Source organism: Lonchura striata, chromosome 12, assembly GCF_050655825.1.
Source record: "Lonchura striata isolate lonStrDom1 chromosome 12, ASM5065582v1, whole genome shotgun sequence".
Taxonomy (NCBI): Eukaryota; Metazoa; Chordata; class Aves; order Passeriformes; family Estrildidae; genus Lonchura; species Lonchura striata.
The window spans coordinates 19,991,103-20,002,993 of NC_140714.1; positions in this window are offsets into that span (position 1 = coordinate 19,991,103).

The following is an 11,891-nucleotide window of genomic DNA, read 5'->3' on the forward strand; positions in this document are numbered from 1 at the left end:
ATCTAATCAAGTAACTTCAGCTTTAAATAAAATCTCTTCACTTATCCTTTTCCTGTGAAGTTGTGTTTAGAAAGAAGTTTTATTTTATACAGATACATTTACTAAAGACATTAAATAACAGATGCTTTTAAGGTGTCCAGTACTGGAACTTCAGCAAATTCCTCCCTGATTTCCTTTCATGAGTGCCTGCTGTCAGGGAGGGATCAGAAGGTCCTGTCCAGAGGGTGGGAGCAGATGTATGCCCTCTTCTCCAGGATCTGCTTTGCAGCTTTTTTAATGGAGTCATCCAGGTTTTCATCAGCATCTATGGAGAGAGAGATAAAAGTCAACTAAGGCACCGTAAAGAGCTGTTGTAAATTTCTTTCAAGAAGTGTTTTTGAATACAAATGTAAGTGGGATGAAGAGAGCTTGACAGAGGAATGGTTGTACAACAGGGGACATGATACTGTAAAATTAATCCAAATAGGGAGGGCTACGTGACTGCTGCAAAGTTCGCATGGCCCTGAAGAGTAGATGGTGTGCAGAAAGCAGGATATTGAAACTGCTTGGTATGTAGAAATAGATAGAGAACAAAGAAGTGCTAAGCTGTTCTAACTGCAAGGCCAGCTGGACAGGCAAGTATCATTCACAAAGATACTTTTAAGATAATAGTACAAGTCACATAGCAACCAATCATGAGCTCGGCTTTTGCAATATGTATGAGCTAATTAACAAACATATAAAAACTGTGTAATCTGTCACAATAAATTGAGACTTGATGATCATGATATCATGAGTCTTGTCTCTCGTGGCACCCTCCAACAGTGGGAGTGCCAGGAAGAAACTGAACATTCCCTTCTGAAAAAGACTGATTATTACAGACTGAGCTTCAGAGAGCCAATGTCCAACTGGTCAGCACTTCCCAAAGAGCCCAAATCCCTAATTTCCATCAGTTACTTGTCAGGAGTATATAAAGAAAATACAGATTTTATATTTCTCAATAAAGAGCCCTGGCAGTTTGCTTTAGCTATGAAGTGAAAAGACTACTCTCAACAGGTTCTAGGGCTTCTTCTTGTTTGAAATAAAAGCAAAGCAAAACTCTTCTGTTGGTCACATCAAACCAACATAAGTTTCATGAGTCTGTGAAAGACATAAGAGTGTAAATATTATTTCATATTGTTGAACTTACTGTTTTCTAATTCGCCCATGGGGTAATAAGGCCATCATTCACTATATCAAATAGGTGGAATAAGCACTGGAAAAGAAGTTTTTATTTTTAAAACACAATTTTTAAAAAGGGAATGAATTCCATAAAGAAGACCATGTACAAAAATACAGCAATTTAAACTTCTCAGAACCCGTTGATAATGGAGCCCTGAACCCCAATCATGTGAAATGCAGCCTTGGTGGTCCCTTTGAGCCCAGAACTGCCAATGGTCATGGATGGGATGAGCCTTCACCCGAAAGTGGCTCCAAGACTGAATGGGAATCAATTCAGAACAGGGCTCACACAAAGAGAAAAGCCTCAAGGCCAAAGCCAAACCTTCATTGGTTGGATTTCTTTAAACACTGAATTGGAGCAAATTTGCTTGTCTGGTAACATTACTGTTACCATTACACTTTTCAGAAGGTACTAAATAAGCAGTGTCCTGTCCTGAACTGTGTTGCCCAAATACTGTTGAGAGCTTGCTGTGCCTCTGCCCTGTGCCCCTGGGGCTGCTCTTGGCCAGGCAGCCTCAGGGGGAGCCAGCACTGGCTGCAGCCCCAGTGGCCCCCCAGGACAAGGCCAGCAATGGAGAGGCCAAGGAAAGCACTGGGCAGCAGCAGAACCCTCAGCAGAGTTCTTTGGAGAGCCATGGACTGCCCACAGCTCCCCTGCAGCATGACTACGAGTCAAGCTACCCATGCTATGAGCAGCGATACAAGAAAATCGGGGAGAAAATTCCAGAACTGACCGTCTGATCTCATAGAGCTTCCTGATGCCAAGATAGCAGCCGATCAGCACAAGTGGCACAGTGATCAGTATCACCACTGTGCCTATCATGCAGGACCGGCGCACATCCTGGGGGCAGACAATTCTTGGGAGGCGCATTGGATCCGGGGCATATATTCCTGTTCCAGTGATGACGTCTGTGGAAGCAATGGGGAGCGTGAGCCCGCGCTGTGCTGCACTGCTGAGCTGGCAGCACGGTGCATACGGCCAGGACGTTCTCTGTTTGCCCAGAGCTGGGGCCTGCAGGCACCTTGCCGCCCCTTGGCACAGGCTGTGCCCCCCAACAAAGCCCAGCAGGCCGGCAGGAGAGCCCGGGGCCAGCGCAGCTGCTTGGGCCGTCGCTGCTTGGAGGGACAGGGGCTAAACCCATCCCTGAGCAGCCCCTGCCAGCCCTGGCCCTCCCTGCCCTGTGACAGCTCCCCCAGCCCCAGGGGACAGAGCCAGGCCCTGTCAGGACACACTGGAGCCTTGCTCTTTCCCTGTTGCCTTTCCCCATCCTGGGCACCCCATGCAGCCACTCCCAGGTTTCAGGACGGGGACTGCTCAGTCTGGCTGAGCCTGGCACAGCAATCACCTTCTGTGGCGCTGTCTGGCATCTCCTCCCTTCGTGGATCAGGAGTTGCAAAGGAGCTGCTGCTTCCTCCAGGAAGGGCTGCCTTCAGCAAAGCCCTGTGGTCCATCTCTGGAGAAAGGAAAACAGCTGGATCAGGTGGAACCATTCCCCACTGGGGAGGTGGCATCTTCAGGATGTAATAATTATCAAAGACATGGATAAGGATCAGGAAAAGGCCAAGGCTGTTGAGGCTGCCACAGGGCCCTCCGTTTAAAAAAAAGCTGCCCTTCCTGATCTGCCTGGAGACCGGGAAATTGCAGGGGACTGCAAGCCTGTGGTGCAGCTGGGGCTCCCTGTCAGCTGGTGCCAAATGCCTTCCTGCAGAGGCTGGGGAGAAGCTGCAGCCAGGCCAGGCTGGGAAACAGCCCTGCAGGCCGTGAGAGCAGCAGCCGGGCAGCGAGGCTGTCATGGATCCCTTCCCGCTCTGCCGGGCACGGCCTGTCCAGATGTGCAGGGAAAGGCCCCGGCTGCTGAGTCCCAGGGGAAGGGGGAGGGAAATGCACCCATCATGGCGTCTCTCCAGATCACCCAGCAACTGGTCCTGATATTTGGATTTCTCCCTGGAGTTATTCCCACCTGTATGTTTGTTCTTTCTTTGCAGGGGACCTTAAAGGAAAAATTTCCATTTATCAGGAATGGATCCCACAAGACTGGGGCTCAGCCTGCAGGATCAGGAGGGACACACTACTCACCCCTGCGATGGATGATGGGCTTGCGAGCAACATCCACCAAAGGACCTGGGAAAGTTCTCCGTGCAGCCACACCTGTAACTCAAGAGCCACAGAAGCTTCTGCCATCTCTGCAGATCTGCACGGGCAGCACTGAGCCGCAGGTGCGGTGAGGGGATGGCCCAGGGCCAGGGCACACACGTGCATGGTTCTGTCCTGGCACCTGCAGCGATGCCCCCCTGGCCGAGCTTTGGGCTCTGAGCTGGCAGCTCTCGCAGGGGGAAAGGCCTTGACCTACCCTCAGCATCTCCCAGAGGCTCAATCCTGAACGTGGGTTGGGAAGCCAGATCACTTTTACCAACAGGGGTATCTGCAAAGAAAGGCAGGACAGAACAGCTCCTGTGACTCTGCTGAAGATTCTCCTTCAGGCCGCAGTGGCAGTGAGTGCCCCTGGGTGATTGGTGCCCTCCAAGGCACTCCCTCAGCTCTGCCTTCCACTCTGGAGCAGGGGCAGGGGGACCACGAGCCTGTGGTGGCCCCACACTGGGATGGAAGGAGCCCCTTGCGGGGCAGTCGGGGCAGAAAGGACTCCCCAGAGCTGCCAGCAGCTCTAAACCCAGCCCCAGCCAGGGCCAGGGCTTGGCAGCAGCAGCAGGAGCAGCTCAGGCTCCCTGGGGCTGGCAAAGGAGCTGTGAAAGGCTCAGCCCCGGGGCACAGCCCTGGGCCCGGCCCCTTCCCTCTCTGCTCTTCTCTGGGGCTGCACAGAGCACACGGAAGGACACTCTGGCATTGCACATGGGTGGAAGATGGACAGCTAAATACTCCTTCCTCCCACTGACCCAGATCCTATGGGATCACTCAGGGCTCCAGAACGTAGTAGGGAAGGTTTTCCAGAAATTAACAACCTTCCTACTCCTAAGGAAAATGGCACATGCGTGAGCTCTTGCCATACTGATTATACTCTAAGTAAAAATGGACTTTGTGTACATGGCTAAGGCATGTTCCAAGGACTTCAAACTGTGATCCAGAAGGATGAGCAGGGAATCCATGTTATGATTCCAATCTAGAAAGGGACCGTAAAAATGAACTGCTTCCATGGTGAGCTGGGATCTCCTTTTGCCTTTGGGAACTGGCCACTGCAAGGGGCTTCGGTAAGGCCATGGGTGCCAGATGTCAATGGACACGGCCAAAGCTGCACAGGGGACTGGGGAGCGCTGGGCTGGCTCCTGGTCACTCTCCACCCTCTTAGCAGGCCCTGTGCAACATCCCTGGAGGGGTGGCAGGAGTACCCCAAGGGCCCTGGGGCCCTCTCCCTCCCACAGAGAGAAATGTCCCTAAAATCCTGGGGAGAAGTGCAGCAAGCAGTGCCAGAACCATTCCTTCCCTCCTGCACTCCCTCTCTGACCCCCTCTGTTGGAACTGCTCCCCCAGCCCCAGGGCTCATACCCAGGCCCTCTCAGGACACCCTGGAGCCTTGCTCTCCCCCTCTGCCCTTTCCCCACAACGGGCACCCCGTGCAGTCGGTCCCACAGAGGGACCCGAGCAGGACTGCTCAGTACCCGAGTGCCCTGAGCATAACAATTCCTCTGGGCTGTGCCGGCCTCGTCCGGCTGTGCCCGCACTGTCAAGCAGCAGAGAGGGCAGCTCAAGGCTCAGCAGGGCTCAGGCCCAGAGGCACAGCAATTTCCTCCTGTGACTGTGCCTGGCATTGCCTCCCTTCCTGCAGCAGAGGCTGCCAACGAGCCACTGCTTCCTCTGGGAAACTCAGCCTTCTGCACAGCTTTTTGATCCTTCTCTGGAGCCCGGAAATAGCACAACTGGATCACATGGAACCATTACACAGACAGGAGGGCACATGTTCAGGAGGCATGGCTTGTGAAACTCTTTGATATGGATCAGGAACTCATATAAACTATTTGGGTAGTCCAGGGCCCTCCCTTCTCCAAGCTGCAGCCTCACAGGATGTGCCTGGGGACTGGGAAATTGCAGGGGATGTCAGAGTGTGCATGGCTCGTGGTGCAGCTGGGGCTCCCTGTCAGCCTGTGCCAAATGCCTTCCTGCAGAGGCTGGGGAGAAGCTGCAGCCAGGCCAGGCTGGGAAACAGCCCTGCAGCCGTGAGAGCAGCAGCGGGGCAGCGAGGCTGCCATGGATCCCTTCCTGCTGTGGTGGGCACGGCCTGTCCAGATGTGCAGGGAAAGGCCCCGGCTGCTGAGTCCCAGGGGAAGGCTGAGGGAAATGCTCCCACCACTGCGTCTCTCCAGATCACTCAGGGTCTTGCCCATGTGTTTGGATGCCTCCAGGAACATGTCCCCTCTAAGTTTGTTCTTCCTTCTCAGGGAACCTTATGAGAAATATTTTCATTTCCATGGAATGGATTCCACAAAAGCAGGGCTCAGCCTGCAGGATCAGCAGGGACACACTACTCACCCCTGCGATGGATGATGGGCTTGCGAGCAACATCCACCAAAGGACCTGGGAAAGTTCTCCGTGCAGCCACACCTGTAACTCAAGAGCCACAGAAGCTTCTGCCATCTCTGCAGATCTGCATGGGCAGCACTGAGCTGCAGGAGCGGTGAGGGGATGGCCCAGGGCGAGGGCACACACGTGCATGGTTCTGTCCTGGCACCTGCAGCGATGCTCCCCTGGCCGAGCTTTGGGCTCTGAGCTGGCAGCTCTCGCAGGGGGAAAGGCCTTGACCTACCCTCAGCATCTCCCAGAGGCTCAGTGATGGGGATGGGTTGGGAAGCTGCACCACCTTCACCAACAGGTTCAGCTGCAAAGAAAGGCAGGACAGAACAGCTCCTGTGACACTGTAGGAGATCCTCAGGCTGCACCCAAGGCTCAGCCCTGGGACACAGCCCTGGGCCCGGCCCCTTCCCTCTCTGCTCTTCTCTGGGGCTGCACAGAGCACAGGGAAGGACACTCTGGCATTGGACATGGGAGGAAGATGGACAGCTAAATGCTCCTTCCTCCCACTGACAGTGATCCTGTGGGATCACTCAGGGCTCCGGAAAGGGAGCAGTGCAAGGTTTTCAGAATCCTTCAACCTTGACTTAACCTTAATGAAAATGGAAGATGAGTGACTCCTTGCCACACTGATAGTGATTATTCTGTCAGGAAAAAGGGAAATGCAGAACTTTCCTCCAGCATTCTCCAAGATATTTAAAGTGTCATTCACTAGCACTTGCAAATAATTCAAGTCGTGATCCAAATCTAGAGGGAAGCAGAGACCAGACCCATTTCCATTGTGCTGGGATCCCCTTTTGCCTCAGGGAACTGGGCACTGCAAGGGGATCAATAAGGCTGTGGAAGCCAGGTGGCAATGGGCAAGACCAAAGATACACAGAGGCCTGGGTATCTCTGGGCTGTTTCCTGGTCACTCTCCACACTCTTTTCCTGCCCTGTGTAACATTCCTGGAGAGGAAATAGGGGCTGCCTAGGGCCCACGGGGGCTCTCTCCCTCCCACAGAGGAAGCCCTCCCTAAAGCCCATGGGAAAACCATCCCTGGCATTTCCCAGGGAGCAGGGAGCGCTGTCCCGGGAAAGGGCAGCCAGGCTGCCGGCTCACCTGCTCCCCGCGCTTGCAGTGGAGCAGCCCTGGCAGCCCTGGCAGGCAGGGCCACGGCCAGGAGCAGCAGGAGGAGGAGACGCAGAGCAAGGGCCATGGTGCCTTGCCCTGTGCCAGTCCTGCCGCTCTCGCTGCCACCACTGTCCTGACACCGCTGTCCCAATCTCAGCACCACTGCTGCCACCGCCACTGCTGCCGCAGCAGTTGTGCTCAAGGACTGCCTGCTCGGGCGTGGTGGTGCTCTGGAACCACGGGGCTCTGGGACCTCTGTGACCTCAGAGCCTGCTGTGACCTCAGCCTGCTGTGACCCCAGAGCCTGCTGTGACCTCATGGCTGGGCTGGATTTTGTGAGAATGGATCTCAAGAGCTGCCCTTCCAGTGAGGAGACTATGTCCCTGCAGTCATCTCTGTGCAATATAGTTTTTTTTCACAAGAATTGCATTATTTGGCATTGGACAAATAACACATTTCATGGTTCTACATGCAACAGCAATGTCAAGTCCAAAGTTCAACTCATGTTGGTGATTCCCACTATTACAGGCAGTAGCAGCCCTGCCACAGACACCGAGACCGTGTTGTGTGCTCTCCTGACCTTTGGTCTGTATTTAAAAAGTGAAGGACTTGATGCCATAGCTTAGAAAAATATTGCAACACAAGCCATCACGGTAGCTGCATGCTTCTGGGGACACCCAAACCCACTGCACGTCTTATGGGTGTCCTCAGCCAATTTCCCAAGGTCCTGCATGTAAATGGTTGACTGCCTGTCTCCCAGGGCTCACTCCCACACTCCAGAAAGTTCTGTCCCCATTTCTTCCAGTGGCTCACACGTTGTAGTCACTCCCCTGCTGTTCTGCTATTGGTTGATTGTGTGTCACCCCACCTCAACTCCTCCTTCTACCCCATATCCCCATTGGTTCATTGTACCCTGTCCCCTCCTACCTTCCCCCAGTTTACATACCCTGAACCCACCCCCTGGGGGGACACTTTCTTTTCTGCCTGCTCTCCGTTGCTGGTTCCCTTCGACTGTGGTTGTTTCCTCGCCTGCTTCACCTACCGGCCTCCCAGCCTCCCTGCCTTCCTCATACCCCTCTGGACCCTCAACCTTACCCTACAATAAACCCAGCTGGATTACCATAGGGAGTGCGCTCCCGTCTTTTGCTGGTGAAGAAGAATTTCAACTTCCAGGCATGGGCGTCTGGTCAGCTGGGGGAGCTGTTTGTTGGGCCTGGGGTGGAGATGTCGCCAGTTCAGCAGGCAACCCTACAGGATCTATCATTTGTTTTAATTGGATTTGTCAGATCTCTCAGGTTTTGAAGTTGTTTGTGGATGTCTATATGCTAGTAAAAGAAAATTGATGGTAGTTCTGTTTTGTAAGGTTGAATGTTTGACAGCACTAACGTCTGTCATTATGTCACTAATTGTAATGGAAGTAATATTGACCTTTTTACTCAGCTAACACCCTAATTGGTATAATTGTTTTAATGCTTTGCTTGAGGTAATTTGAGGTAGAAATAAAGCTGCTGTAATTTGTTTTGCAGGGCCCCAGAGATTGAAATTGTTATTACAGTTTTCTTTATAAGGATGAGTAAATCTGGTTTTTTCCCTATGTTTTCTCTTGATAGGTTTTTTAACATTAGGTAGGTGCTATTTCAGTGAGCTGTCTGATGCTACATGGCTACATGGGCTACTTTTAATTTTTGAGGGAATGCCCTGTTAGGCTCTATTTCTGTAAATGAGCCAATATCTTTTAGGTAGTTGCTGTGGGGATTCATCTAGGCCAGCAATTTCACCCTTAGAGGCCACTGGGGTAGTACAATTGCACCACAAACTGGAGTTGCTGTATACAGGATGATGACGCATAACATTTTATTGTGAATCTCCCTGGTACTGAAACTCAGCACGACACTCTGTTGCTAAAGAACCAAAAATTTCTAATTCTTGAGGTTCAGAAGGTGCTTTAAGAAGATCAGGGGCCTAATGATATTAATTGATGATGTGATTTGTCTTGTTGGTAGCTTCACATTAATATTTGTTACAATTAGGTATTGGCCACTCTTAACTGGTATTGGTACACTGAGTGAACAGGTCGCAAAGGGTTTGTCTGGCTTCAAATTGGTCAAATGTGGTGTCTGAGCCTGCTGACTTGGCTAAAGCAACCTAAACATTCATTTTAGTTGATCTACAGACATATCTGCACTGTAAAACTAAGTAAGTAAAACGAGTAAGCGCCAGTATATAATTTGATCAAACTCTATGTTCTTGTTCAGCTGCTTTTCGGTAAAAGCTTTCTCATATAGTTCTCAAGAAAATCTTTTAGCATTTGTTTAGGCACTGGCTAACTATAAGGCACTAAACTGTCCCTCCAACATTCAATTTTTACAAATTTGGATATCTTAGGATTCTTTTTAACACAATGGCAACATGCTCTTGCCAGAAAAGCTCTATGATATTAACAATTTCCACAGTCCAAACATCAACATAAGACTCAAGATTTGTAGTTTTTGTGGCTTGAACAGGGAATGTCTGGCATGAACCATAGTCTCTGTGCAGCTCACGTCTGTGTGCTCATTTCCCTGCTTGTGGAATTGGCGGTGCACTCTTGTGTGTGATACGGTTTCACGTTTCTTGCTGGGACCCACTTAGGTCCGGCACCTGTAGAAACACAGGCATACCCTTTGCCCCAGGTTACTAGTAGAAATGGTCCTTCAATCTGTCCTGTCTCAGAGTTTCTGATTAAAACTGGAGGATTTTCTTCAATTTTGCCTGTGTGCTATTTGAAAAGTGCCCAAAAATTGGAGAATTAGGTTCTGCAAATGAGCGATTCAAAAAATGGAAGGCATATAAAGCTTCGCTCAAACGTCATCTGAAGTTTTGCTTGGACCACTTCCCCCTTCTGTTGATCTAGAATGCATTTTAGAGTGTGGTGTGTCTTTTTAATGATTGCCTGACTTGTGGGGGAATAGGGAATTCTAAAAGTGTGGTGAACACCCTAATCCATCAAAAATGTGGCCAATTTCTGAGCTGTCTATGTGGGGCCATTGTCAGTTTTTACTTCTTGGAGTGTGAGAACCCCAGCCTTGCTTTGGGGTCCCATGTGGTGGTGAAATTTCTCTTCAAACCCATGATTCCAAAGAAAAACTGCGTAGGCTCTTGCTGTTTGGTCTCAAGGCAGTTTATTGTTAGTTACCTAAAAGATTGTCTTCTTGGGCTGCGGCTGCTTGGTCAGCGGCCCAGGCAGAGGCACACACACACCCTGACATCCTCTCTGTCTGCTGTCTTCTTCTTCTCTCTCCTCACCCAGGGCTGTTGCTATTTTTTATATGATATATTACGTATTACATGTTTATAGTTTTCCCCCAATACCTACTACTTATATTACAAAGTGCTTTTCTACTCTAAACCAATCTGTGAGTGCTAACATTACCAAGAACATGGAGGTAAGGAAAAAGAAGGAGGAAGAACAGGATCAGCCCACTTTCCTTCATCTTAGAACTTCTGACCCCATGTACAAACTCCCTTGTCTAAGTATTAAAACCCCCCTGTACAATAGTAAAAAAATTTCCCCTCTGTTTTGTAACTACTTTTACCATATTATCTAACGTTTTTGTAACTGCTTGTTCTACTTCTAAAGTTGGTAACTCATTCCATGGCTCAAACTCAAAATCACAGCTGTTTCCAGCTGCCTGCCAGGGTCTAAAATGCTTCTGACCAAGGCCTGGAACCTCTAAAAATGTCTGAGAGACATTTTGAGTTCCAACATTGGGGTACATCTGATGAAGCAAAAGATTGAAGAAAATGTGGGCAAGCATGACTGGCTGTTTCCCCTGTGTGTGCAGAAGCAAAAACTGCACTTGAAAAAGCATCAACAGATGCATTAATAGTTTTGAACTTTCCAAAAGATGGGTATTTGGTACTATCTATGGTTTGCCAAATGTTGCAGTCCTTGTCAATGTATAAAATAGAACAATATAAGTTTCATAATTAATATGTAAGAGATATAAGGATAGAGTATAAATTACGTTCAGCTCAAAAGCCATGTCGGAGTCAGATTTGGGTCTGTACACCTGATTGCCAAAGCTCTCAATAAAAGCACCATCATATAATCATAACCCGTGATTATGTGTGTTCATGAACGCTAACACCCTCAGCAATAAAAATGCGGCCGTGGCAGGGACAATGGAGACATGATGGAAGATGGAAGATGACAGGTCCAGATCTCCATGCAAGAAGGTTTTGATGGACCTTGTGAAGCTGCAGAGGCGCTGCTGTGGAGAGAGCAGTGGCTGAGGCCCCAGCTGCCAGTGGCACACAGGGACCCTCCTGCACAGCAGGGCCCAGAGCTGGCAAGGCTCCCCAGCACGGCTGGAGCGGCTGGCACACCTTGGCCCAGCTGCACAGCTGCCCCTCGAGGCCCCGGCGAGCAGGGGACGGCTCTGGGCAGCTCCCTGGCCAGGAGCGGGCCCCGAGTGCCTCTGCCTTTCAGGGGCAATCTCGTCCCCACTCTTTCTCCTGCCCACCTTGCTGTGCCTCTGCCCTGTGCCCCTGGGGCTGCTCTTGGCCAGAATTATAATCCATGACTGTTCTGTCAGGAAAGGGACATGGAGAAGTTGCCTCCAGCATGCACCATGATCTTCACACTGTTACCTTCCAGCAGTTTCAGGCAAGCCATATCTCGATCGCAGTGTAGGCGGGAGCGCAGTCCAGAAGCGTTTTCATGCTGTGCTGGGTCCCCAGGTGCTTTAGGGAACTGGGCAATGCAGGGAGCTCCTTCCTCAGTGCGGGAAGGCACGGCCTGAGTTGTAGCTCCGGGTGCCTCCTGTGCCCCAGGGAACGGCCGTGGCTGTAAAGGTTTTGGGCTGCAGCACAGGGTCAGGGCGTAGCGAGGCCCTTGTTGTGCCTCCGGCGTTGCCGAGTAGCCCCATGGCACCCCGGGGCCGCGACCCTTCCCCACCGGAGCCAGAGCTGCCCCGACAAGGGTGCGGCGGCTCCAGGGGCCCTGCCTGGCCCCCAAGGGTGGGCTCTGCCCGCCCGCCTGGCCCCAGGCCGGGCTCAAGGCTTTGCAGGAAGCTC